Below are 26,548 nucleotides of genomic sequence, written 5' to 3' on the forward strand. Positions count from 1 at the left end.
AAGGCTGACTGGAGTGTAAATAATAATAAACAAATCTAGACATCCCTTTATTTTTTCAGAAAAACAAATCAATCTCATGGAATTCTACAGATCACTTTGGTTAAACTGAAACTAGAACCTGTTCTCATTCTACCATGCAAAATTTCCTCCTCATTTTATTGACCTCTGAATACACTCAGGAAAAAAATGCAAACATTGCATAATGTTTCAGTACAAAGGAGATGATGGCATCCTTCTCTGCCCTAAATCTCTACCCCAAACCCCTTCTCTGCTGCAGTTGTATCTCTTGTACCTTAGCAAATGCAGCAAATAGATAAATAAAACCAACAGTGTTGCAGAGGACAAAGTAGCAAAGTTAAGTCATTAGCCCGGGGTCAGTAATGACATCTATATCACATGTCCTAGCAATTCAAGAGTGAACCAACTCATTCGGTCGTGAACATGCCAGACTTTTTACCACCACAAACAGCATATATTAAGCCTGCTTCTCTTACTGTATTTACTGAAGCTACTATTAATTATTTCTATAGACTTCATACAGAATTTGTATTGAAAAATGCTAAACTGCAAGGTCAGTATCCCTCATGGCCTTACAACAATATTTAGATCAAGCCAAACCTTTCTTTTGCCCATTTGGAGATCCCCACTACAGTAGTCTCAAACTAGCTAAGCAAAAGTATTTTACAGCATTAAAGGAAATGAGAACCTTTAAACAGGCTGTGGTATCAGAGCTGCCTTTTTAATTATTCATTTCATCACTATGGGAGACTAAAACATTCCACAGTATGCAAGAATATCATATGGAGATTGTTTTTGTTTTTCCCCCTTTCACCAAAATACCAACAAATTGGCATAGATTGTTCAATTACATTATATTCTTATTTTGATTTACTAAACTTCAAAAGAAGAAGAAAATTACAAACATGTATCCCTAAGTATCTAATCTTGTTTTGGTGAGAATCCATTGCTTTTGAAAACCAGCAATTAAGAGTGTACATGCTCAGCAACAGAGAACTAAGGATTTATCCACAGTTGAAGGGTGGTCTCTATAAATGTCAGTCCTTACTATTGGGATGGTAAAAACTGGTCATTTGGATGGCTTTCTGGATGTAATTAAGCAAATGATATGCTGAGTTTATAAAATGTTCTCTGATTAAACTAACTTCTCTTAAAGAATTAAAAAAAAACCCTCATTTCAAATATCAGAAATAGTTTCTCTTGAAAATGACACAATTGATGCAGAAAATTGAACTCTTTACACTGGAGTATCATTTTACAATTAAAAAAAAACAAGACTTTGTTTTATTAAGAGTTATATTTAAATGCCTGACATTGGTATTTTCTTTTAATTTTTTTTTGTGGTTTGAAATTTTAAGTAAGCTGATTGTAATCAGCCATAATTTAGACTGCAAGATCATCACTAAACTGACTGAATACCAAAAAAAGGCAAATTCCTTTGAAAGACAAACTGCTTATTTTATTGATAATTTCCCTCCAAAACATTAATAAATAATTTTACCTTTTGTGGAATTTTTAATAACCCCACTCTCCATTACTAAGTATTATGTATATTTTAATTCAGCTGACTGGAAGTTAATGAAACTGAAACATCAACTGTATCTTCATAAAGTAACTAAAATATTTTTACTTTATTATCAACTGTATAAAATCTGTATTTTAGCCAAATGCAAGCATGAGAATTTGAGCTGGAAATGTCACACACTCAGCTACAGTTTGAAGGAACCCAATTCATAATGCATTTTATAAATAGTTAATGACTTCTATACATAAGCTAACCAGGCAAATCAAGAAATTGTCAACATTTTTAGTCTTAGTTGTCAGTTACCACTGTCTACTGGTGCTTTATATGTGGCTTCTGGAGAAGACAGAAGCTCTATGCAGTTTGTAATCTATTGCAATTTCAGGTCTGTACCATAAGGGTGGAAAGCTTCGACTGACAATATTTGCCCACCGCCCCCCCCACATGTGCACACACGCGCGTGTGCGCGCACACACACACACACTCACAGTTAAATACAACAGCACTCCTCACTTTTAGTTGTGTGTTTTTGTATAGCTTATTCCTTCTAACTTATACTAAACTTAGGTAGACTAGACATAGTTGGGCAGAAAAATCTACAGACTGTAGATGAGCTCTAGAAAATATACAGCAAGTTAACAATTGACTGTTATCCCTAAAAAGTTAGGCGCACAAAGTTTCAAGGGCTATTTTAAACTGATGACAGAAGTGAGTTCTTCATTATGAAAGTGAGGATTTCAGATTCCAAGCAGTTTTCACTTAGTATATGGATACTGATTGGCTGATTTTGCACACTGATTGGCTGATTTTCTTAAACCAAGTTCAAACAGATACACTTGCCCAGTTCTGTCTGGAAATTTGGCTTGAAACAATCTGTCTACTTGACCCAAGCCTTAGTATTTCCCAACTGAACTGAATATGTTTCTGGATAGGCACTGCTAGACTAGAAACAAAACGAATTAACCTAGCTGAAACTAATTAAGAACTGTGATCTGTGATGCAGCCTTCTATATGATTCTACATGTGAGATAGGGTACACATAGCCGGAATGAGGATTCTACAATCCACCACTCACATAAGCATAACAATGCAGTTAGTTTATTACTAAAGCATATATGAGAATTTAATTTCCACAGCGTGCACATGGCAAAGCAATTGCTTAAATTGCCTCACCTGGGAATTTAATACAATGTTATCATCAGACCAGCCACATTGTAAATAGATTTATAATGCTTTCCATGTGCTGCACTCTGTTGCATATGAATTAAGTAATGATCTGGTATTACAATAAAATCAGCTAGTTCCCACACCTGGCAGACAGGATATTTCACTAAATTAATACCCATACAGCTACATCACAAGGCATGGGAGAGGAAACCATCTCTAAGGCATTTGACTTGAGTTTTACATGGGAGGCAAACACTCCATGGCTGTGTAGAATGTCACTATGTTGAATGGGCTGCTCAAGACAATCTGTTTCTAACATCTGTATCGCAGAATTAAGACTTTCTCATTCCCATTCAATTTTGGCCTAATTTTCTTCATTCAGTACTTTAATTACTAATCAGCAATCCGCAACATTCACAAACACTAAGAAAGCCCTTTATTCTAATCTATGTGCTGCAGACAGCCAAATAATTGATACAAAGTGCAGTACGGTTTTGGTAAGTAATGAAAGAACAGCTTGTCCTACTTCCTAATCAAATTGGTCTATAGAAGAAATGGTTAATAGATTTCTCCATAGGTCTAAAACAAATTACTCAGTCTGGCCAGACTTTTCCATTGCTTCTACCATGTCTTTCAATCTCCATATATTTAATAGTGCCCAAAGTTACCAGGTGATTAGAAACTGTTATGCTTTCATAGCCAAAGAATTTAACTGGTCTAAAGAATTTAACTGCTCCTGTTACAATTAACACTTTGGGATATCTTACAGAATACCATGAAATTATATTTATTAGCCAGTCATATAATTGCTGGCATTCATTTCTTACTGAATTCTAGCTGGTTTGAATTAAATAATATCATACTTCTCTAATGCCCAGATGGCATTTTCTAAAATGCATCTATCTTTGGCACAAAGCATTCCATTTTTAACCTCACTTCTATTTCTCCATGACCAATTTCAGCTTTTCATACACACTCCACCCCTGACCCAAGACTTAAAAAAGCTCATCAATCCAGGACAGGAAACTTACATTTTGGAGGAAAAAAAAAAAGGAAGTTATGAAATTTTGTTCATCACAGTGCTTATTGTGCCACATTAATTTCTAGCAAAAAAAAAAAAGATTTATGATTAAAACATACCATAGTACATGATCTAGGTAAAGGCAAAGTATACTATTAGGTAAATGTTAGATTCTTGGAAAGTAGTTAGGATAAAAAAGCACAGGCCACTGAGCAAAAAGAATGGAGATAACATTTCAGTATGTGATCTTGATCAAATTATGTTTTCTGAATATCACTTTCTTCAATACATAAAAATGGCAACAATATTTATTTCTTGGGGCTGTTGTGTGAATTTAAATATTATAAACAAATGGAAACCAATCATAATACCTTGAATGTGATAACCTTGCAAAGGATGTTCAACTAAATATTAGTAATATTGGAAAAGATGCAATAAAACCAGTACACATACATGGCTGAGAGTACAAATTAATGTACCTTTCCTAGACCAATACATATCAAAAATAACTTTTAAAAGTTCCTACTCTTGGGGTGCCTGGGTAGCTCAGTTAAGTGTCTGCCTTCTGCTCAGGTCATGATCCCAGGGTGCTGGAATCAAGCCCCACGTCAGGCTCTCTGTTCAGTGGGGAATCTGATTCTCCCTCTTTTTCTGCCTCTCCCTCTGCTTGTGCTCTCTCCCTCTCTCAAATAAATACATAAAATCTTAAAAAAAAAAAAAGTTAACATTATTTAACTCAGTAAGTCTACTATATTGTTTTGCCCAATTCCCTGTTTTGTGATGCTACCATTTTTGGATGACTTTCAGTGGGAAAAACTGTACTGAATTTCTTTAATGTTATTAGAGAAAGTAGGTTCCAATCTGTTTCTTCTAAGTAATCATTCCACTAAACATGGCTTGCTTCTGCTCAAGGGACTGTTTAGAGTTAAAGGTCAAGCTCATTCGCTGGAAAGTGCACAGGCCACATGTCACCAATATTGTAGCATTCATAAAGGGAAAGCACACTTTCTATCTATCATAAACTCATGGCCAATGGACCATATGCAAGCCACCAGAAAGAAAATACTAACATGCCCTGCTGCTAGCTACCAACAGTTGGAAAAGCAGGTTAACGTGAGAATACTGAAAGAATCCATTGTTCTTAGTATGTAATACCAGGAAAAGGTATTTAAATATTTTTTTTTTGAAAAAGACTAATGTCTTTCTACCATAATCACTTTCACTTCTTATTTTTGCTTATACTTTCAAAAACATTTTACATGTTTGAAGTGGATATTTATGTTTGGGCTGTAAATAACGAGTTAGATTATACTCACTTTTATTTTTAAAAATTTATCTATAACATCACATGTGAATATTTATATGCATATAATGAGGTTATATATGTGTGTGTGTGTGTATACACACACATACATACAGGCTCACACAAACCCATATGCAATCCATATGGAATAATAAGTCTATTTGTGTTTCACAATGCTAGAATAGACCTTTATTTATACTAGGAACTCTGACCACATTGCTGCTACATCATTTAATGATTTGCAAAACAGAGAGCCCAGAAATCATGTAACTGTACTTCTTCATTTCCTCCTCCAGCAATTCTAAACTTAAGCCTAAAATTTAAGTTTAGCGCATTGGTGCTTCGAAATGCAATGTGAGTTAGTTAGTATCATGGCCTCACTTGCATATGCTCGTAGTTTATGGCTTTCACATTGCTATTGAACACAGTGTGGCTTTGCCGTAAATCATGTTAGCTTGTCAATCAATAATTTAGTTACTTCATTCAGAAAATCAGCTCATGATAGAATGCCCAGATGTTGTTGTCAACATCTGGAATAGTGTAAGTTTTCAGTGGAGGAAATCTAATTTTTAAAAATCTTTCTGAATATAAAATAAAATCACTCTATAGACTATCTTTGAAATAAAATGTCAAATGTTTATTGTTTTGTTTGATAATAACTTATACATACCCTACGCACTCCCACTGGAAAAATGATACTCTGATAAATGAATGCTATATAACATATGCTTTATTTTGTATTTTTAAAAGAATTACTGAAACAAAGTACACAAATTACATAATTAAGTTGTATGTTGATTTCCCTACATAATCTGCTAAGCATTAGGAACAAAAAGCAATTGTTCACTGAAAGTCTGTCCGTAGCCATAATTTCATGTGGTCTAGATCTCCAAGAGCAAATGATCTCAATAAAGAACTAAGATATCTCAAAAAACAACAGAATCTTGACAGCGACATGAGGCATCATCTGGGCCAGCCACCATACATATTTAGAGATGAGGAGTTTGAAGTCAGATGAGTGATCTCCCCAAGGCCACATATTTGGGAAAGACTAGGCAAAAGAAAGATGGAATCTATTTCCCAATGTCAATGCTCTTTTTACTTTACCACATCATCTTTCATATTACAAAACCACTGTGGCAGGCTGAGGCCGTCCTACTGCTCCTTCCCCAAGGCAGGTTTGGCTGCACCATTCATCTGGTTCTAGGTATTGATCACCAACTATAAAGTTGATCAGTTTATAGATTTTGTTTCTTGTCACCCTCCTCCAAAATAAATAAACAAAAAGCAAGCCTTTATTTATACATTGTTGTCAACATCTGGAATCTTGACAACAATAAATTTGGAAGTTCAAGGGTGATGAATGCTTAAGGCAGAATATTTTATATCATAGAATAAAATGTCTGATCTGAGGGTGAGTCACAACCACACTTATGGGTGTAACTTAGATATGTTTCAAGACTAATCTTCAAAGGCTCCACCATAAAGCAACAATAATCTACCCAGATGGCAGGAGAGGAGCTGCACTAGTTATTAAAATGTGTTAAGAACTGCCTCCTTACCCATGGGATCTGGTGACTCCCTATACAGTCACTCTACAATTTTAGATTGGAACCAGCCATCTCACAGGCAAATAATTTTTACAATATTTTTTCCCTAATACTTGCTTTTGAACCCATGTTGTGACAGATTCTTTATTATAGTATATGCTGTGTTGTAGTGAGGTTACAGTTCTCATAATTTATAGATGCCTTTTCATGCTTTATGAATATGGCTAATAAAACTGTGATGCTCAGGCAATAAAACTAAATTTTTTAAGCCCAAGTTCTCTATGGAAACATTCTGAAGATTACTTCCCTATCAGGGTGACCCCAAACTATGAAGTATAATAAATATAAATATTCATACCTGATTCATAAACAACATGTTATTCCTATAAGAATCTCCATCTTCAGTTGAATAGAATAAAATCCTGCCTACTTAGGCAAACGCTTTGCTTCATCAGCTGAATGTTTCTTTTATATCATCAGTGTGTCACTTTGTACTGGTTCTTTCCTTTAAGGATATAAACATTCTTAAGTGTATCCAGCTTTATATATTTCAAAATGTTATTTCAGCCAGTACTACACTCCCCATCTAATACCCAACCTCTTCTTCATCCTTCCCTTCCTGGCCAAGCTTCTTGAAGGAGTATTCCATGAACATAAATGCCACTTATTACGCCCCAGCCCCTTCTCAACTTAAAACTTGATGCTTTCCTGCCATGCCACAGGATTCCCTAGGATCACCAGTATCTTCCTCGTTGACAAAATCATTAGCCATGTTTTCTAAGTAAACTTTTGAAGTTTTAGAATAGTTACAGAATTATAAAAAAATTACAAAGATAGTAGAGTCCCCATGTAACCCACATTTAGTTTCCCCTATTATTAACACCTTATGATACAATTGTCATAGTTAATGGATCAATACTTCATTGTTATACATTATTATTAACTAAAGTACATACTTTTTCCAGGTTTCCTTAATACTTTTTTTTTTTCTGTTCCAGATACCATCTAGAATTCCATGTTACATTTACTAGTCATGTGTTCTTAGGATCCTTTTGGCTGTGACAATTTCTCAGACTTTCCTTCTTTTTGATGATTTTGAAAGTTTTGAAGAGGACTGGCCAGGTGTTTTGTAGAATGTCCCTCAACTGGGATCTTTCTGATGTTCTTCTGACTAGACTGTGGTACTGTTTTTTGGAGGAAGACTCAAAAGGTAAAGTACCATTTTCATCAGATCATATCAAGGTACATACTACCAATATGACTTATCACTATTGATGTTGATGTTGGTATCAGACTGAAGTAGTGTTTGTCATGTTTCTCTACTGAAAAGTTACTCTTTTCCCTCTTCTGTACTGCACTTACTATGTGCAGCCCACACTTAAGAGTGGGGAGTTATGCTCAATGTCCTTTCAGAGAGGAGTATCTTCATAACTCATTTGGCAATCTTCTGTATGAAAGATGTGTCTCCTCAATCATTATTCAATAATTTGTTGATATCTGTATGGACTTATGTATATTTATTTTACTTTGACTTATAGTCTAATACTACATCATTAGTTTTGTTGCTCAAATTGGTGCACCAACTTTGGCTCCAATGGCCACCTTTCAGACATCTTCATATTTGACCTCTTGATAGCATCTGACACTGTTGCCCACTTTCTCCTTAGCAGTTACAGCACTGTCTTTCTTAGGAATTCCTCCCACCCTTCTGGTCTCTCCTTCTCAGTGTCCTTCATTATAACTTCTCTCTTTGTCTGGCTAGGTCTTCATCCTTAGATCTCTTCTCACTCATCTAACTGATCTTATTTTTACCCAGTGTTTTAACTATCACCTAGAAGCTGGCAAAGAGAGACATATTCTCTGCAAATTCTTCTTACCAATCTAATTCCCATTGGGCACCTTAGAAAACCCGAAGGCATCTCAGACTAAGCACAGACACAGTGGGGCATTTTCTTTCTCTTACGCTGGCTCCTCCTTATGTTTTCCCTAGTTTGATGTATGATATTACCAGGCACACAGTCTCCTCAGATAAGAACCTAAAAATTATTCCCAAATCCACTACATCACCAAGCACTATGGATTATTTTTCAGAATATCTACAACTGGACCTCTTAGTCCAGGGTGTCTGTTACCTTATGAACTAGTCACAGCTCTTTCTTTATAACTGTTGTTAGCACATATTTCATCCTTCTTTTTATAAATGAATTATATTTGAGAGATATCTGCGTGGTAAGTCTGACATATTTTAAGGCAGAGGTAAGCCAAAAGGTACAAATTCTCAGTTCCTCATCTTAGGAACTAAAGGAGACCCCCTTTAAACCTATCTCTTGCAGAATATCAAAGCTCCAAAGGAATCACTGTCTAATGATATTTCAGAAGAGAAAATGTTAAAATAGAAAGCAAATACATTTGACAAAAGCCAATACAGGTATCCCCTGCTTTTGGAAAACTCACATTATGCAACTTTAGTTAAAGGCCTATGTTAGTAACTGTTTTTGCTAGCTGGAAGAAATCTGAAGAGGATTTTTACTTTTACAAAAAAAAAAAAAAAAAAGTGAAAAGCGAAAATGACAGCATTTGTTTTTCAGTGAACCATGAGGAAGGCAGCTCCCCCCAAAGCAGTGAATGTGGCCCCGCTTGGCTCCCTCCCTAGGAACAGCACTCAGCATCTCAGCATCAGGCTGCCAGGGTTCTGAACTGTGTCTGTAGGCATCTGTGCTTTATCTCAATTTATTTTGTGTGTCCATTAGCAAGATGTGTCTAACGTATCAGCAAAGCATACGAGAGGTTATTCTTTGGGTCTGAGAATGTTAAAAAATCTTGCCATATAATAATAACTGTTTCTTTGCTTTTTTACATCATTTCGGCTTACGAAAGCTTTCATAGGAACACTCAACTTTCTGATAACAGGGGAAACCTGGATACCATGGGAAAATGCTAGGCAACAGACCTCTCGCCAACTTTATAAGTCCATACTATGTTTCTCTTTAATTTCAAATATAGCCATATCTCATATGAGCTATTTTTTTTGTTCTCCTCAGATAGATATTCCCATTTTTTATTATGTGGAAGCTAAAAGACCACTGTTTCAAACGAGATGATGTGCATGCATATATCTCCTTTGTTTGTCTGATTTGTGTACCTCAGGAATATGGATTACTTCTGTTATCTGCATGAAGAAGCTCTGCTACAAGAAGCCTGGCATTCAGTTTGCTTTTATCTCTGAGACCCCAAATTGTACCGTTAGGCCACAGAGGGCACTTATCTAGATTGAACTGTCATACAAATAGATTTTTGTCAGCCATTCAATTTGTATTGGGGAACACGCCAACAAAAACAAAATCTGGCAATTTAAAACAATAAACCTATCCTCTACTGACAGGAACAAATTGCTGTATTTCAAATGAATAAGAATTACTATAGATCGTACATGTTGCATGTGGGTGCTACAGAAGGAAAAATATTCTTGAGACTAATTCTGTCCAGTTTTTCTGGCAGTGGTCTAGCATAAAGCAAGCATACAGTCAACTTAATACTAATAAGCACACAAGAAAAAAACTAACAGACAGGAATTACATGTTATCAGAGGAGAATGAGGCTTTCTAATAAAATTTCAGGTCAAAATTCAGTGGCTACATGAAAAAGGCAATATTGTACTGTATTTTGACTTTGTTCTCTGAGCTATGGTCCTTCTGGGAATACAAGTAGCACCTCTGCCACAAAATATTCAATTTGAGTAGTAAGACTACATTCCTCCTGAGCCTAAATTGATTCCGGCTCTATGTCTTCAACATCTACTGAAAATTTTACAGAACTGACTTCACCATAATTATACCTCTTCCATATCTCAGACGATTTGGAAAAATATTCAGTCCATCTATTAAAAGCTGGTTTTAGTCTCAGATAATAAAGATATTGATAAATTACATCAGTGAAAATATATAATAAAATTTTCACAACTTGAAAAAAATTTCAATTTGTTCATCAGTATCTAAACCAGTTTTACCCCCTCTCCTATTATTTGTGTTTGACTTGAATTTCATTCCCTTTTTTATAAGCTGCATCTTCATTTTGAACTTATGCAACTACTCCTTCAGTGAACTCCAGTCTTAGATTTGTGGAATTATAAATTACTGTGAGGGAAATAAGCAAACATGAAAATTCAGTCCTGTGAATCAACATCAAGATGAAATAGAAAATATTCAAACAAATATTTACATTTAAAAAAGTTTTCTTTAATAAAAATAATGTCACTAGAATTTGGCACTACAAAATTCTGTAACATGTCACATGATGAAGCTATAACATTATATATTGTGGCAATAGGCGCCGGTGTCAAGTCTTCAGATTTTATTAAAGCACAATCTGAAAAAATAGTATACTCCAGACACAAGGCATGAAAAGGACCTCATGAATGGTAGTTAAAATAGATAACAGGATAAAAACAAGGTGAAATATAATAGTTCAAGTTGCCTCTACATTTTGGTAAATAATAGAGCTATCTGAGAAAAAGTATTTTTACTTTGAAGAAAGGTATAAAATTATATTACTTTAAAAATATGAACAGATGCATGATGTATGCAACTACTTTCAAATGGTTCAGGAAACAGACATATGTAGAGCATAAAAGATCAGTAGAGAAAGCATGTACAAATGATAAAGCAAATGGAACAAAATGCTGATAGATATGTTGATGATATGTTAAGTTGAGGAGGTCCCTGGGTGGCGCAGCGGTTTAGTGCCTGCCTTTGGCCCAAGGCGCGATCCTGGAGACCCGGGATCGAATCCCACATCGGGCTCCCAGAGCATGGTGCATGGAGCCTGCTTCTCCCTCTGCCTATGTCTCTGCCTCTCTCTCTCTCTCTCTCACTGTGCGCCTATCATAAATAAATAAAATTTTTAAAAAATAAGTAAATAAATAAATAGAATATATGTATGTTCTTTGTACTATTCTTTACACTTTTTTTTAAACTCTTTTGAACGTGAGTTTTTTTCCAAATCAAAAGTTTAAAATTATTAAAAAGTATGAAAAGATAAGTGGGGAAAAAAGTGTAGAGGCTCTTGATAAGCAATTTTTCTACAACTAGTTAAATGTATGAGATTAATTAAATGTCCAATAAATCCTTGATTAGATATATAATTATTCATGTTAATAAAAAATATGGTCAAAATCAGACAACTAAAACTATTAATTTTTACCATATATGATGGGGTTTTCCTTTTTTTTCAGTAAAATACAGAACTTTATTGGCTAGTTTTAAATTAGCAACATCTTTTTTTTTATTTTTGTATGTAGTTCACCTATTAGAATGGACTGAATTTAAATCACCCACAGTCAGAGAAATTCAAAGCTATCAAATTAATAATAACAGAATATTATCTACCATTTAAAACAGTTTGGCAATAAAATCCAATTCTTTTTTTCCTTCTTTTCCTTCTGAATTAGAAGTTTTGATTCAATCATTCTAAAGTTGGTTGCTTGATAGTAAGAAATGACTTATTATTGTTATTTCTTTTAATAAAAACACCCTAGAGGAACCTAATACAAATCTTACGGGAGTGTTTGCAGTAACTAAAGATCTTGTGCCATGCTATTAGGACATTCTCTAACATTCTTGAAGAGAACACACATTCTCAGATAGTTAGACATGTACCTGCTAAACTTTGACTTGATTTGGCAACCAAGGTATTGTTGATCTAATTTTGAGTGTGATGGCCCTGGACAGGGACTGAATGCAATTCTATTCCCTGAAAAGAACACAGTCAATTTTGGTGCTCTATAAATATGCAATCATAATAGAACCTTAGGGATAGAAGGGACCTTGAGAGGTCCTCCAGTCTGCCTTGCTCCCTTATATCATCCTGCTCTAAATGTATCTTATAAAAACCTACAGACGGAGGTGCCTTAACTTTCACCAATTAGGTTTACCAACAGTCACTGGCTACTGTCAGGAACTAATTCCCTACATTAAACTAAAATGTATGGCACTATAGTTATACATACAGTACAGACCAACAACACCTGCTGCCCATACTTGGCAAGACAGTTCTTCACAGACTTGAAGACACTTAAAAACTCCACAACTTTCCATCATGGAAAATGATTGTGGGACCTTTCTTTATCTGTCTTGTTTTCCAACTTGTTTCCATTCTTTTTAATCATCTGGAGGGCCCACCTAGAATTTTCTCTGAGTTATCTTTAGGAACGGTAGCCCTAATTGCACCCAGAGGTGGACATTAGTAGATTCTTCCAAAGTCTAACATGAACCAATGTGTACCATATCTTGTTGATGATATGTTAAGTTGAGGAGGTCACTCTTTTTTTATTTTCCCCTTATTTCTACTCTGAATACACTTAATATTCTTTACACATATTAATTTTTATTTGAGTTTGGGGCTACTTTCTATTACTCTTATTTTCTTGTCTTTTGAAGAAACAAGATGTTAAATCAGAGAGACCTCCAATTTGGGCATCTGATGAGTCTGGATTCAAATTCCAGCTTTGTCCTTTTCCAGTTGTGATTTTACTAAGCAAGTTTTCGAGTCCCTATGCACTTCAGGTCTAATTGAGATTAAGTTTATGAAACAGCTAGTACAGTGTTTAGCATGGAGTAGGCATTAAAGAAAAATAACTGCTCTGATAATAATAATAATTATTATTATTGAGAATGCCAGCAAGTCTATTTCTCCAGTGTATAAAACTCTGGGTTTGCTGCTTCAGCTCTTTAAGATGACCTCACACACCTATAGCCCAACATGGCTGGGTCAGTTCTGCTCCCAGTTGTCACATGAACTCCTGATATAAAGACGTGATTGCTATTCCATTCCAGTTCCTTCTGGCTCCTGGGACTCAATTTTGCCTCTTATTTTTGGCCTTTTTTTCTTTTGACTCTTTTTATACTTATATCTGAACTTAAGTTCCTCTGCTTTGAGCCTTAATGTTTTCTGAGCATTTAGGTTCCAACCCATTCTTTTGCTCTGTCTCTAGAAGAGAAAATACCTGTTTATGTTATTCCAAGTTCTAAAAAGAATTCAGGCAGTAATACAAGATAGAAGCTTCAAAGATAATACACTTCATTATCAGCACATTATTTAGCATTATGAGTCTAACATGATTTAAATCTCAGGTTTGCTATTTATTATATGTGTGACTGCAGAGAGGGTGTCTAACCTTTCTGAGTTTCCATCTGCACATCTGCATAAGAAAAATAAAAACACTTTGTTGTAATGATTACATGGGACTTGCAATAAGAACACTGCTGCATAAGTTAACAGGTGCCTTCTAAGTCATCATTTTCCCTCTCCTTCCCCTCTAGGATGGAGTGAGTGTGTGGGTGGGTGGGCAAGAAGAACAAATATACTCTGAATTCTCTATGCTTGGCAAAACTAGAAACCAGGTATTACTCATAGATCCCAAAATATGTGGAGAGCTGTCCAAAAGCAGGTGAGGTCATGCAGACCCACTTGTTAGAGGGTGACAAAATGTATGAAGGTTAAGGGGTCTCAACAAAATGTATGAAGGTTAAGGGGTCTCAACAATAGCTGAGCTCGACAGGCACCAGCCAACATATACTGCCTAAAGGTGGGAGACTCATTCTGAAGCATAAAACCTATATGCTTTGTTTGAAACAATGGGTGTGGGGACAAGTGTAAGTGGGTCACTGGCAGAGGCTTTCCTAGACATAATATGTTCAAAGAAGCATTAGAAGCAGTGGTAATTAAAGAATAACATAGGACTTCAGTTTCCTAAAGAATATAGAAGGTTAGAAGACTATTGTTTTCACCTTAACAAACAAAGCAAGCTGGAGAAGTGACAAAAATCATCATTTTAAAAATCACCCAAGGGTAACATTCCAGAAAATCATGAGCATTTAATAATAAAGAAGAGACCTATGGCTGTTCTCATTCCTGGAGGAGTAGAACAAGCCTCCACAGATACATGTAAGAAGAAAATGGCCAAACTTCTAACAAACTTTTAGGGTTTGTATCAGGGCTGGCAAAACACATTAGGATTTTTTTTATATAAATTTATTACTTCTTGCAACAACTCCATTAAGTGAGTACTGGTGTTCTCTTTATTTTTTTATTTATAAATTTATTTTTTATTGGTGTTCAATTTGCCAACATATAGCATAACACCCAGTGCTCATCCCATCAAGTGCCCACCTCAGTGCCCATCACCTAGTCACCCCCACCCCCCGCCCACCTTCCTTTCCACCACCCCTAGTTCATTTCCCAGAGTTAGGAGTCTTTCATGTTCTGTCTCCCTTTCTGATATTTCCCACTCATTTTTCCTCCTTTCCCCTTTATTCCCTTTCACTATCTTTTATATTCCCCAAATGAATGAGACCATATAATGTTTGTCCTTCTCCGATTGACTTATTTCACTCAGCATAATACCCTCCAGTTCCATCCACATCGAAGCAAATGGTGGGTATTTGTCGTTTCTAATGGCTGAGTAATATTCCATTGTATACATAAACCACATCTTCTTTATCCATTCATCTTTCGATGGACACCGAGGCTCCTTCCAAAGTTTGGCTATTGTGGACATTGCTGCTATAAACATCGGGGGGGTGTAGGTGTCCCGGCGTTTCTGAAATCTGTTAGGATTTCAATGATCCTGAGCCACAAAATGAAGTATAAGGTTCACTAACCAATGCTTTCATATGAGTCATCACTGAGTACCCAGGACATGATAGAGCTGCTGAGAGATATTCCCCTAGGCTATGCAAGGCTTCCTCTAAAGTAGCTGACCCTCTGAAAGTGGGATGTAAGGCAGCAGAGCTTAGAGAAATCCATGTTAAGTACTCTGAGATCTTGGATATGTAGGGTAGGGATAGGGAAAGACAACTGATAGAAACCTAACTGAGGCATTGCAGCATTTTAGCCACCAAAGGTTGGAATGGGAGAGGGGAACAGCAGTGCTGACTGAAAATGCTCTGAGGCATTCTGGGTCTTCAAAGATTGTAAACCCACTAATTTCCTAAGGCTTAGTTTACGTGGAAAAGAGAGAAATCTCTAAAGATATAGAAAGTCAAGATAGGACTGGAGAGCAAAGACAACTCCCCAGAGGGTCAAAAAGTTAGCAATGGGGCTATAAAATAGCAGAGCGAGATCCCACAAACCAAAAAGATGGTGATTTGGCTGAAGAGCAGAATGAGATCCTGGAAATTCACCAGTGCTCAAAGCTCAAGACCTGCTGACAGGAAAGGCTTAACTATAGCCTTATAATGTGAATTAAACTGAAATTGCAAAAAATAAAGGGCCCACATACAGCCCAATTATATAGGTCAGATTGACTTAGCCACTCCACCATAGAAGCCTGAAAGAAAAGGGAGTGTTTTTGTTTGTTTTGCATGTTTTATTTTCTGATAAAATTTTACTTTGCTCTCTATTATCTTTTATTTAAAATATCCAGCACACAATCAAAAATTACAAGACACATGAAAAAGCAAGAGAATGTGACCCATGGTCACACACCCAGAGATGATCCGTGTATTCGGATTATCACACAAGGACTTTAAAATAACTATGGTAAAAATGCTAAGGGATATGATAGAAAATATGGACAATACACATGAAGAGATGGGGAATTTCAGTAGAGAAGAGATACTATAAAAATGAACCAAATATATAAAAATGTTAACACAAAAAATGTAGTATCAAAAAATAATTAAAATGGTATCATTAAAATCACTTAAGAACTGGAAACAGCAAAGAAAAGGACCCATAAAGTTAACAGGAGGTCAATGAAAAGTATCCAAACCAAAACACAAAGATACAAAAAGTGAAGCAAAGCACACAAGAACTGTGGCATAATATTAAATGACCTAATATATTTGTAATTAGAGTTAAAAAAGGAAAATAGAGAAAGTGGGGCAGAAGAAATATTTAAATAAATAATGGGGGATCCCTGGATGGTTCAGTGGTTTAGTCCCTGCCTTTGGCCCAGGGCGTGGTCCTGGAGTCCTGGGATCAAGTCCCACATTGGGCTCCCTGCGTGGAGCCTGCTTCTCTCTCTGCCTATGTCTCTGCCTCTCTCTCTTTCTCTCTCTCTCATGAATAAATAAATAAAATCTTTTAAAAAAATAATGACTGAAAACTTTATAAAACTGATGAAAGAGATCACCACATAGGTCCAGCAAGCTCAATGAATCACCAGCAAGTTCACACCTGCTACAAAGAAACCACACCTAGGTACAATATAATTAAACTGGCTGCTGAAACACAAAGATAAACAGCAAATCTTAAAAGCAGCCAGAGGATAAGAGAACATTCATCACATAGAGAGTGAAAGTAACATAAATGATGGACAACTCACCAGAAACAATGGAGGCCAGAAGATAATAAAATTATACCTTTAAAGTGTAGAAAGGTAGGAAAATAAACAAACCTGTCAAACCAAGAGTCAATGTCCAGTGAAAATATTATTTAAAGCTGATGGTGAAATAAAGACTTTTTTTTCCAGATAGATAAAAGTAGAAATAATTCATCTCTGGAAGAATTGCCCAAATGGATATGCTAAGATGAGTTCTTCAGACTGAAGAGATAAGACACCAAATGTAAATTATGAATTGCATGAAGTAAAAAGAGCCCTAACAAGTAAATACCTGTGTAGATATAAAAGACTTCTTCTAAGAATATTCCATGAGTCTCATAGGATATGTAGAAGTAAAATATAAAACAACAAGGCTACAAAGGGTGGGGTGGAATTCTACTATGTAAGGTCTTAACATTATCCATGACAAAATATGATATTGTTTGAAAGCAGACTGTAGTAACTTAAAGATACACACTGTACGCTCTTATAGGAACCACCAAAAAATATCACAAAGAAGTATACTTAAAAATTTAATATAGGAGATAGAACGTAATATTAGAAACTGTGATTTGTGATTTACTCTAAAGAAGGTAAGAGGGACACCTGGGTGGTTCAGTGGTTTAGTGCCTGCCTTTGGCACAGGGCATGATGCTGGAGTCTCGGGATAGAGTTCCACATCGGGCTCCCTGCATGGAGCCTGCTTCTCCCTCTGCCTATGTCACTATCTCTCTCTCTCTCTCTCTCTCTCTCTCTCTCTCTCCTGTGTCTCTCATAAATAAATAAAATCCTTTTAAAAAAAGAAAGAAAAAAAATAAAGAAGGTAAGAAATAAGGAACAAAGGAACAAAGAACAAGTACAGTATATACAGTCACATGTCAAACATATGTCACATACATGTCAAGTATACCTCAATAAAGCTGTTTTACAAAAAAAGAAAAAAAAATAAAGTGAGCATCAATACCACTGTTACTTAACATTTTACTGAAAATACGAGCAAACATAATTAGACAAGCTAAAAGTATAAAATTGAAGAAAAAACCATCATTACTTACAAATGATATAATTGTATATCTCAAAAATTCAAGAGACTCAGCTGAAATTGCAAACAGTAAGTGAATAAGAGAGCAAGCTGAAATATTAAAGTACGGAAACAATTCATATACACAAATGACAACTAGTTAGAAGATGTAATGGAAGAAAGGGACAAATTTAAGATAAAAATATAAAACAACCAGGAATAATTTTACCTTAATTCATTTATAATCCTGAGGTGAAAAATCCTTTCTAACTATGATTCTAAATATAGAATAATAAAAGACAGATGATTTTGACCACGTAAAAGAAGTATTTTTGAATGGCAAAATATAAACAAAGATATAAATTTAGTGTTTATTTATTAGTCTAAAGACAAACTATAAACTAAAAAGAAAAAAGAAAAAACAAATTGTATTTTGAACAATGGGTTAATCTTCAAGATATACCAGGCAGACCTTGCAGATATTGTGGGTTTGGTTCCAGACCACCACAATAAAGCAAATATTGCAATATAAAGTGATTCAAATTAATTTTTTGGTTTCCCAGTGCATATAAAAGTTATGTTTACACTATCTTGTAGTCTATTAAATGTGCAGTAGCATTATGTCTAGAAAAAAAGTACATATCTTCATTTACAAATATTGCTAAAACATGCTTACTAGCATCTAAGCTTTCAACAAGTCATAATCACTAATCACAGATCATCATAGGAAATATAATAATAATGACAGCGTTGAAATATTCAGTTAGTATTGAGAATTACCAAAATGTGGCATAGAGACACAAAGTGAGCAAATGCTGTTGGAAAAATCGCACCAACAGAGTAAAATTGCACCAACAGTTACTCGATATAGTTTCCACAAACTTTTGATTTATAAAAAACACAGTATCCATGAAGCACAATAAAATGAGGCATGGTTGTATCAAGAATTCTTAGAAGTTAATATGAAAAAGAGCAACGATCACCAGTCCTCCCCATCTCCCCAAATAAACTGGCAAAGGGTAAAAACAGTTCCTGAAAACATTCCATTTCACTTATGAGAAAAGTTTAATGAAAACTACATTAAGCTACTGCTTTACTTCTATCAATCTGACCAAAATCCAGAAGTCTGATACTCAATGTGGTAAGTGAAAATTCATTTTATGAGTAACCTCTCATGTACTGTCATGGGGAGTGTCAACTGAGACCTCTCCCATAAAGGACAGTGTGAAAGGATTATCAATATTGCCAACACACACTCTCTTCAAAGAAGTAATTCTGTTTTTTTCTTTGTCCACATGAAAAATGACAAAGTTCAGTGTCATTCACTGCAGAACCACATGCAATACCAAAACCCATCTACACAGGATTGATTAAATAAATCTAGTACATTCATACAATGGAACACACTATTCAGGTATTAAAAAAAAAAAAAAAAAGAATGAATGACTTTTTTACGTATTGCTCTCCAAGATCAACTGAAGAGTGAAGAGAGCAAGGTGTATAACAGTATGTACCATTTAGGTTGTCTTTTGTTTGGCATACCATCTTGTTGTTATTTAAAGGGGGAGGGAAAAGAATATACATTTGTATTTGCTTGTATATACAGAAAGAAAAGCTGAAAAGATATACGAGGAATTAATAACAGCAGTTCCCTGAGTTAGGGATTGAAGGGGAGGTGGAATGAGGAACTGAGACAGGCAACACAGGAAAAAGGAAGAATTTTCTCTGTGTAAATGATAATCATCTTTATCAGTCAGTTCCACAATCTCCAGTATCTGCTGGGTAAAAGGTTTCCAACAATGCAACAAAGAACTTCAGGTTATATTTTTAGGACTTTTTGGCAACTGCCCGTGAATATTTTACCAGGATAGTTTAAATAATTGGGACATTTTAGGCATGAGATTAAGAAAAGTTCTCCAAAGAACTCCAAAAGTTCTCCAAATTAGTGAGAACTTCTGCAGCATGGAGAAGTTTCCCACAGGAAAAAAGAAAGAATCACCATGTTTGACTCCATTGAGTGAAGTGGCTTGGGCAGAATGCTAAACACTGTGCCACAGGGTGCAATCAAACACTGGCCTACAGAAGAAGGAATATGTATGGGATCCAGTAAATGTTGCCATCCATAATCTCTGTAGCTCTTGGACATCAAACTTATATGCATGGATAAAAGAAGAAATGGAAACTGAAGACCTAAGGCAGAACAATATAAAAGCACGATTTCACATGGATAACAAGAAATAAGACTTTCAAAACCAAGCAATTAAGTGATAAAGGATGATTTCTATCACACAGGCCAGAAGAGTTAAACATTAATATAAGGGCTGTCCTCAAAGTGTCCCTCCAAACCATGATTCTGTTAGTGGAAGAAAACTTGGAAAACTTATTTATTTTTTTGTTGTTGTTGTTTTGGGGTTTTTTTTGGAAAATTTATTTAAAGAAAACATTTAATTGATATGAAAAATTTAAGTTTTAGGTTTCACTAGTTAAAATATTAGAACCTTATCAAATGGGAATCCTCTACCTTCTTAGGAAAAAAAAATAGGCAACACGAAAATTTGCTTGCTTTCTTTCAGGAATGAGAGAAAGCCAAGGCAATTTAAATTTAAAGCATACTTCAAACTTCCATAAAATCTGTTTTGTTTGTTCCTGAGGAACCAAGATATAAAAACATAAAAATTAGTTGCTTGCAGGATACCAACATTAGAAATAGAATAATGGGAAAGAAGTTGAGTTAGCTGTGTTAAAAGAAACAAAAGAAGTAGGTTTAATTCTAAGCTACCAATAAAAAAGCACATATAGTTACATTAGAGTTTATATTTTCTGGAAAAGGTCACGATCTCCTTATTCCTGAGCAAGCTGTAGACATTTGATTCCAGGGACTAGAGCCAATGTTAAAGCAAGATCATGCTATTGATTACAAACAGAACTTGTGGAGAAAATGAAGACAGATATATACGATTTAGTCTCACTTTTAGGAAAATAACTAAAAATACATGACCTGATGACAATAGGTCAGCAGTTATGTTCATAGGAAATTAACACATATGAAAATCATATGCAGCCATCCTTCTAACATTCCACATTTACCGAATTGATTAACCACTCATTTTCATTTGATTTATGGACATTTTGGTTTTTTTTTTTAAAATAAGGATTATTGAGTTGGAGATCATAGATATAAATAAATACTAACCACTGATTTATCTAGGACAGGTAAAAAAAATTATACTAGATTAAAAAAAAAAAGGTAAGGATTCTAGGATACCTGAACAGATACATATTTTGCTACTTAAGTTCAAGGCTGGCTAATAACATTATGTTTATTTGTAAAATAGCAAAGAGGATATACAACTGTAGAAGTTGGAAGATATAAGATCATAGAAGCTGAAGAAAATATCTGTTTTAAAGTTGCCACTTACAAACTATCATCAACACGGCTCCAAACTCATGCAATATCTTTTAAGAAAGCTATATTTTACTTAAGACATTATTTTAGAAAACAAGATACTTCTAATCCCCAACCAAAAAAAAAAAAATCTTACTATTCAATTTACAAGTAAATTTATCATGTAAAAGTTCTAGATTTCTGAGGAAAAGGATAACCAGCCAAAAAAAAAAAATTGTTTTTAATCAGTAACTAAATCACAGAGTATTTGAAAAATGTGATTATTAATATAATACTTAAAAAACAAAGTATGTTAAAATATTGATCAGGAAAGAAAAGAATTTTAGAAGTAATATTTACTACTTCTTTCACTTTCTCTTTTTTTTTTTTGTAAATAACTTTTAAGAACCCTAATTTAGAATTTTCCATAAGAGAGAACAGAAAGATGTACAGTTCTTAAAATAGTTTACCATAGAAGACCAGAAATATTTGAATTAATTATAAAACTGAATATGTTATAATGACATAAAATAAGGATTGCTATAGATTTTTAGAAAAAAGTTCAATTAATAAAGTCACAAAGTTTTACTGAGAATCTCATGCTCAGGTCAAAGAAGATAACAAATCTAAATAAGACCACAGGCATGGAGTTCTGTACCATTCACCAATTATTTCATTCACTTCTGAATTTATTTAACATTTTTTAACAACACTACATGCCAGGTATTCCATTATTAACAAAGCAGATTCCTGGACTGTGGACTTCTCAAGGACATCAGAGGAGGCAGCCATGAAGACAAATAACTATTGTTATATGTAAGTATAAACTTGTACCATAAAAGGGAGATTTATATTAGTACAGTGGAAGAAAGGAAGCAACTAGTCTGGTTTGATCAGGTCAAGAATGGCTTTACAAAGGTGCTCTGTAACCTGGGGCTTACATGATGAATAGTTTATCAAATGAAAAAGAAGAAAGGATAACCATTGCAAAACAAAGAAATAGCATACATATAATAATTAAAGCCCCAGTCTATGGTGCATGACACCATAGACTGGGGTACTTTGACACGTCTGGACAGAGGGTGAAAGGGGAAGAACTGTTAGAAAGAACAGAAGGGGAGGGATCATCATATGAGGCCTTGACAATCATAATCAAAAGTTCAAAGCTGAACAGCTTGTAAGTTTTTTCTCTAAGATCAGAAATAAGGCAAACGTGTCTACTCTCACCACTTCTATTCAACAGAGTACTGGAAGTCCTCACCAGAATAGTTAGGTTAAGAAAAAGAAGTAAGAACAATCCAAATTGGAAAGGAAGAAGTAAAATTGTCTCTGTTTGCAGACAACATGATGTTATATATAGAAAACCCTAAAAAATCCATGAAAAAAAACTGTTAGAATTAATAAATTCAGTAAAGTAAAAAGTAAATTCAGGATACAAAATCAACATACAGAAATGAGTTGTGTTCTATCCATGAACAAACTACCTGAAGAGAAAATCAAGAAAACAATCCCATTTATAATAGCACCGAAGATAATAAAATCCTTGTATGCTGAAAACTATAAAACATTGATGAAAGAAATTTTCTTTTAAAGATTTTATTTATTTATTCATGAGAGACAGAGAGAGGCAGAGACACAGACAGAGGGAGAAGCAGGCTCCCTGCAGGGAGCCCGATGCAGGACTTGATCCTGGGACCTGGGGATCATGCTCAGCCACTGAGCCACCCAAGCGTACCTGATGAAAGAAATTAAAGAAGAAACAAACAAATAGAGAGACATCCCATGTCCACAGATTGAAATAATTCAATTTTTTTTTCTTTTAAAAGAGAAAGAGAGAGAGAGAGAAGTGGGGGCAGGGCACCTGTGCATGCGTGCTGGGGTAGGAGGGCAGGCAGGAGGGGCAGGGGGAGAGGGATAGAAAGAATGTTAAATAGGCTCCACACCCAGCACAGAGCCCCATGTGGGGCTATCTCACAACCCTGAGATCATGACCTGAGCCAAAATCAAGAATTGGACCCTTAACTGACTGAGCCACCCAGGGACCCCAAGAATTAATATATATATATTTTTAGAATTAATATATTTTAACTGTCCCTGCTCCCCTAAATCATCTACAGATCTAACACAATTCTTATCAAAGTCCCAATGACGGCTTTCACCTGGAGGTGGAGAAGATTGGCCTACAGGAATAATCACCAAAACCCACAAAGGAGACCGGGCCTTGGGGTCACAGAGAAAGAGAAGAAGGTGATCAAAGAACCAGAGACTCAATAGTCCATTTTAAACAGTGACAATTATTTCACTGAAGTCTGTCTCACAAGAGCCACACCCCCCTCAAAGAGTATGGTTCTAAGGCAGGTATCTGAGATGCCTCTAGTAAAGAAAAAGAAGGGCCACAGGACCCTCTGTAAGGAGCACCTAGAACCTGAAACCGTGTTATGTGCTAGGTGGAGAGAGAAGTCATCCAGCCCCAGGAAGCAGTCTCTTGGCTCATCTGAATTCCTAGGTGGGGAGAAGAAACAGAAAAGGTAGTCTTTACGGCCTCTGGCCATGTCCTCTGGCTCCAGGGTAGAAACCTCCTTGGACCCCAGGCATCACGGGAGGGTGACCAGAGTTGGCAAGAAGCCCAAAAATCACAACAAGAAGAAAAAGGCTCAGGAGGCTGTGGCCTCCTCTGCCAGGGACCCTTGGTTCTGTGAGTCTGGGGATGCTCAGTATGCTTACTTAGTAGGGAAGAATGGTAAGAAGCAGGTGGCCTCAGGTCAGAAATGGAAGCAGGGGAGCCCCAGGGAATATACTGTGAAGATGAATAAGAAAAAGAAAATCCACCAGAGGGAAGACATCTCCCTAGGACACCTTGAGCTCTCCAAGACCATGTAGAGCATTTCTCAGAAAGAAAATAAGAAGCAGCCAATCCAAGTGGAGGCTCCAGAATACATCCCAATAGGACAGAACCCCAAATTCCTGGCAAAGAAGAAAAGGAAGTCCAAGGAAAAGGCAGAGCAGCCAGGCACTGAAAAGCTGGCTCTGAAGAGGAGGAGAGAGAAGAGGAAAGAGAGGAGAGTAGCAGGAGAACCCTGGGAAGAGGAGGTGGTGCTGAAAAAGAAAGGAAACACACACACACACACACACACACATACACACAGGCGTGCAGAGACCAGGTGAGGCGAAGGCCTTGCAAGAAGAAATTAATGATGTGGCAGTCATGAAGGAAGCTTCAGGAGTTAGGAAGGGGACAAGAACTCAGTTTGGCCAGGGGGATACTGCTGGGTTTGAAAAGGAAACAGACATTTTTCAAACTTATGGGTGGCTTTAAGAATGTGTCCCCTTCATTCAGCTGCCCCTCTAACATGACTGGAAGGCCCACCTTGGCTCTCAACAAGAAGGTGGCTGCCAGTCTGCAGCAGAACCTGCAGCAGGACTACGACTGGGCCATAAGCTGGCAGTAAGATCAGGGTGCTGGCCTTGGCTCCTCCATTCCCCCAAACAAAATCTTTTATGTTGATAGGAGTACTTCCAAGTCAATCAAGTTTAAAGATTAATCTGTACTGTCTTGTCCTTCAAAAACAGCTAGAATAGCTTTTATTATTCAGTTATGCAGATGAAAGCATCTGACAGTTGTCTCTTATCAAACCTCTGTAGAGATTAAGGAAAACTATGCCCATGTGCTTGGATGTACTGGGGTCAGGGAAGCTCATGTGTCAGAAGCCAAGAGAACATGTGAGTGGCTAGCACCTACTATCTGCTTTGTGAAGCATTCTATCCCTGTTTGAAGACATCAGCATACATAAAGAGCTAAATTTGTTGAGTACTTAGTAAGTGCCAGGTACATATTAATGTGTTTCCCTTGCATTAATGTGTATAATCTGAATAATTACAAAATAGATGCTATTATGATCCTCATCTTACCAATGAGGAAACTGAGGTTTGGGGATGAAGTAATAAAATTGCCCAGGTTCACCCAAGAAAAATCCTAATGGCACTTATTACAGAAAGAGAATAAAACAATCCTATAATTCATATGGAATTGTAATAGGCCACAAATAGCCAAATCATTCTGAGAAAGATTAAAGTGGAGACACCACACTTCTTAGTTTCTTTTTTTTTTTTTTTAAGATTTTATTTATTTATTCATTAGAGACAGAGAGAAAGAGAGAGGCAGAGACACAGGCAGAGGGAGAAGCAGGCTTCATGCAGGGAGCCCGATGAGGGACTCGATCCCGGGACCCCAGAACCATACCCCGGGCCGAAGGCGGGCGCTCAACCACTGAGCCACCCAGGGATCCCTTAGTTTCTAAATATATATATAAAGCTGCAGTAATCAAAATGGTATGATACTGACAAAAAGATAGACATATTGACCAATGGAACAGAATAGAAAGTCCAGAATAAATCCACACACATATGGTCAACTGATCTTTGGCAAGTTATCAAGAATACACAATGGGGAAAGGATAGTCTCTTCAACAAATGATGCTGGGAAAACAGATATCCACCAGCAAAATAACATTGGTCCCTTATTATACATCATACACAAAATCAACTCAAAATGGATTAAAGACTTAAATGTAAGAACTGAAATCACAAAACGCACACACAAAAGAAAACATAGGGGAAAAGCTTCATGACATTGATCGTGGCAATGATTTCTTACAGGAAATAATTAACAGACTGAAAAGGCAATCCATGGAATGGGAGAAAATATTTCCAAGTCATATATCTAAAAAAAGAAGCTGAAAAGCTCAATAGTTTTAAAAAACTAAATAATTTTTTAAAAAATGCAAGCTCAGCTGTAGCTGTTTCCAAAATGCTAGATCTCCTGGAATTTTCAAAGAAATATGAAATTTGGGTGTTTTGTGATCTCTCTCAATGTTTTAATGTTGGCATCCAATTTCAACATATCAATAACACTGGGGAGGCAAACAATTTCTTTTAGCTGGATCAGATTCCTTGTGACCTCCTATAATTATAGGAAAGTCACAAAAATAGAAGTTTGATCTAATCAGATTTACTTTTTTCTTTTTTTGAAAGTTTCCTCTAGACTCAAAGTGGAAAATAGTCCAGAGAAGAACTAGAGTGAAGGCAGAAATTGCAGGCTTTATCTTTAGGGTTAAGAAAGAGACCATGTGGTCCTCAATGAACAGAACAACAGTGAGGATGGAGGGGAGAGAGAATGTAGAATCCATGGGACTTAGTGACAATTAGATGTGAGGTCAAGGCCAAGAAAGAAATATGAAGTG

The 26,548-nt window shown here is 35.9% G+C and overlaps 1 protein-coding gene and 1 pseudogene across 10 annotated transcripts in view; one reads left to right on the forward strand and one right to left on the reverse strand.

Moving 5' to 3' along the window:
• The window catches only part of VTI1A (vesicle transport through interaction with t-SNAREs 1A), a 358,072-nt gene that overhangs the window by 279,207 nt on the left and 52,317 nt on the right, over positions 1-26,548 (reverse strand). The gene's annotated exons all lie outside the window — the stretch shown is intronic.
• On the forward strand, positions 442-24,850 carry LOC144300729 (lysine-rich nucleolar protein 1 pseudogene; annotated as a pseudogene).

The sequence above is a fragment of the Canis aureus genome, chromosome 29 (assembly GCF_053574225.1).
Source record: "Canis aureus isolate CA01 chromosome 29, VMU_Caureus_v.1.0, whole genome shotgun sequence".
NCBI lineage: Eukaryota > Metazoa > Chordata > Mammalia > Carnivora > Canidae > Canis > Canis aureus.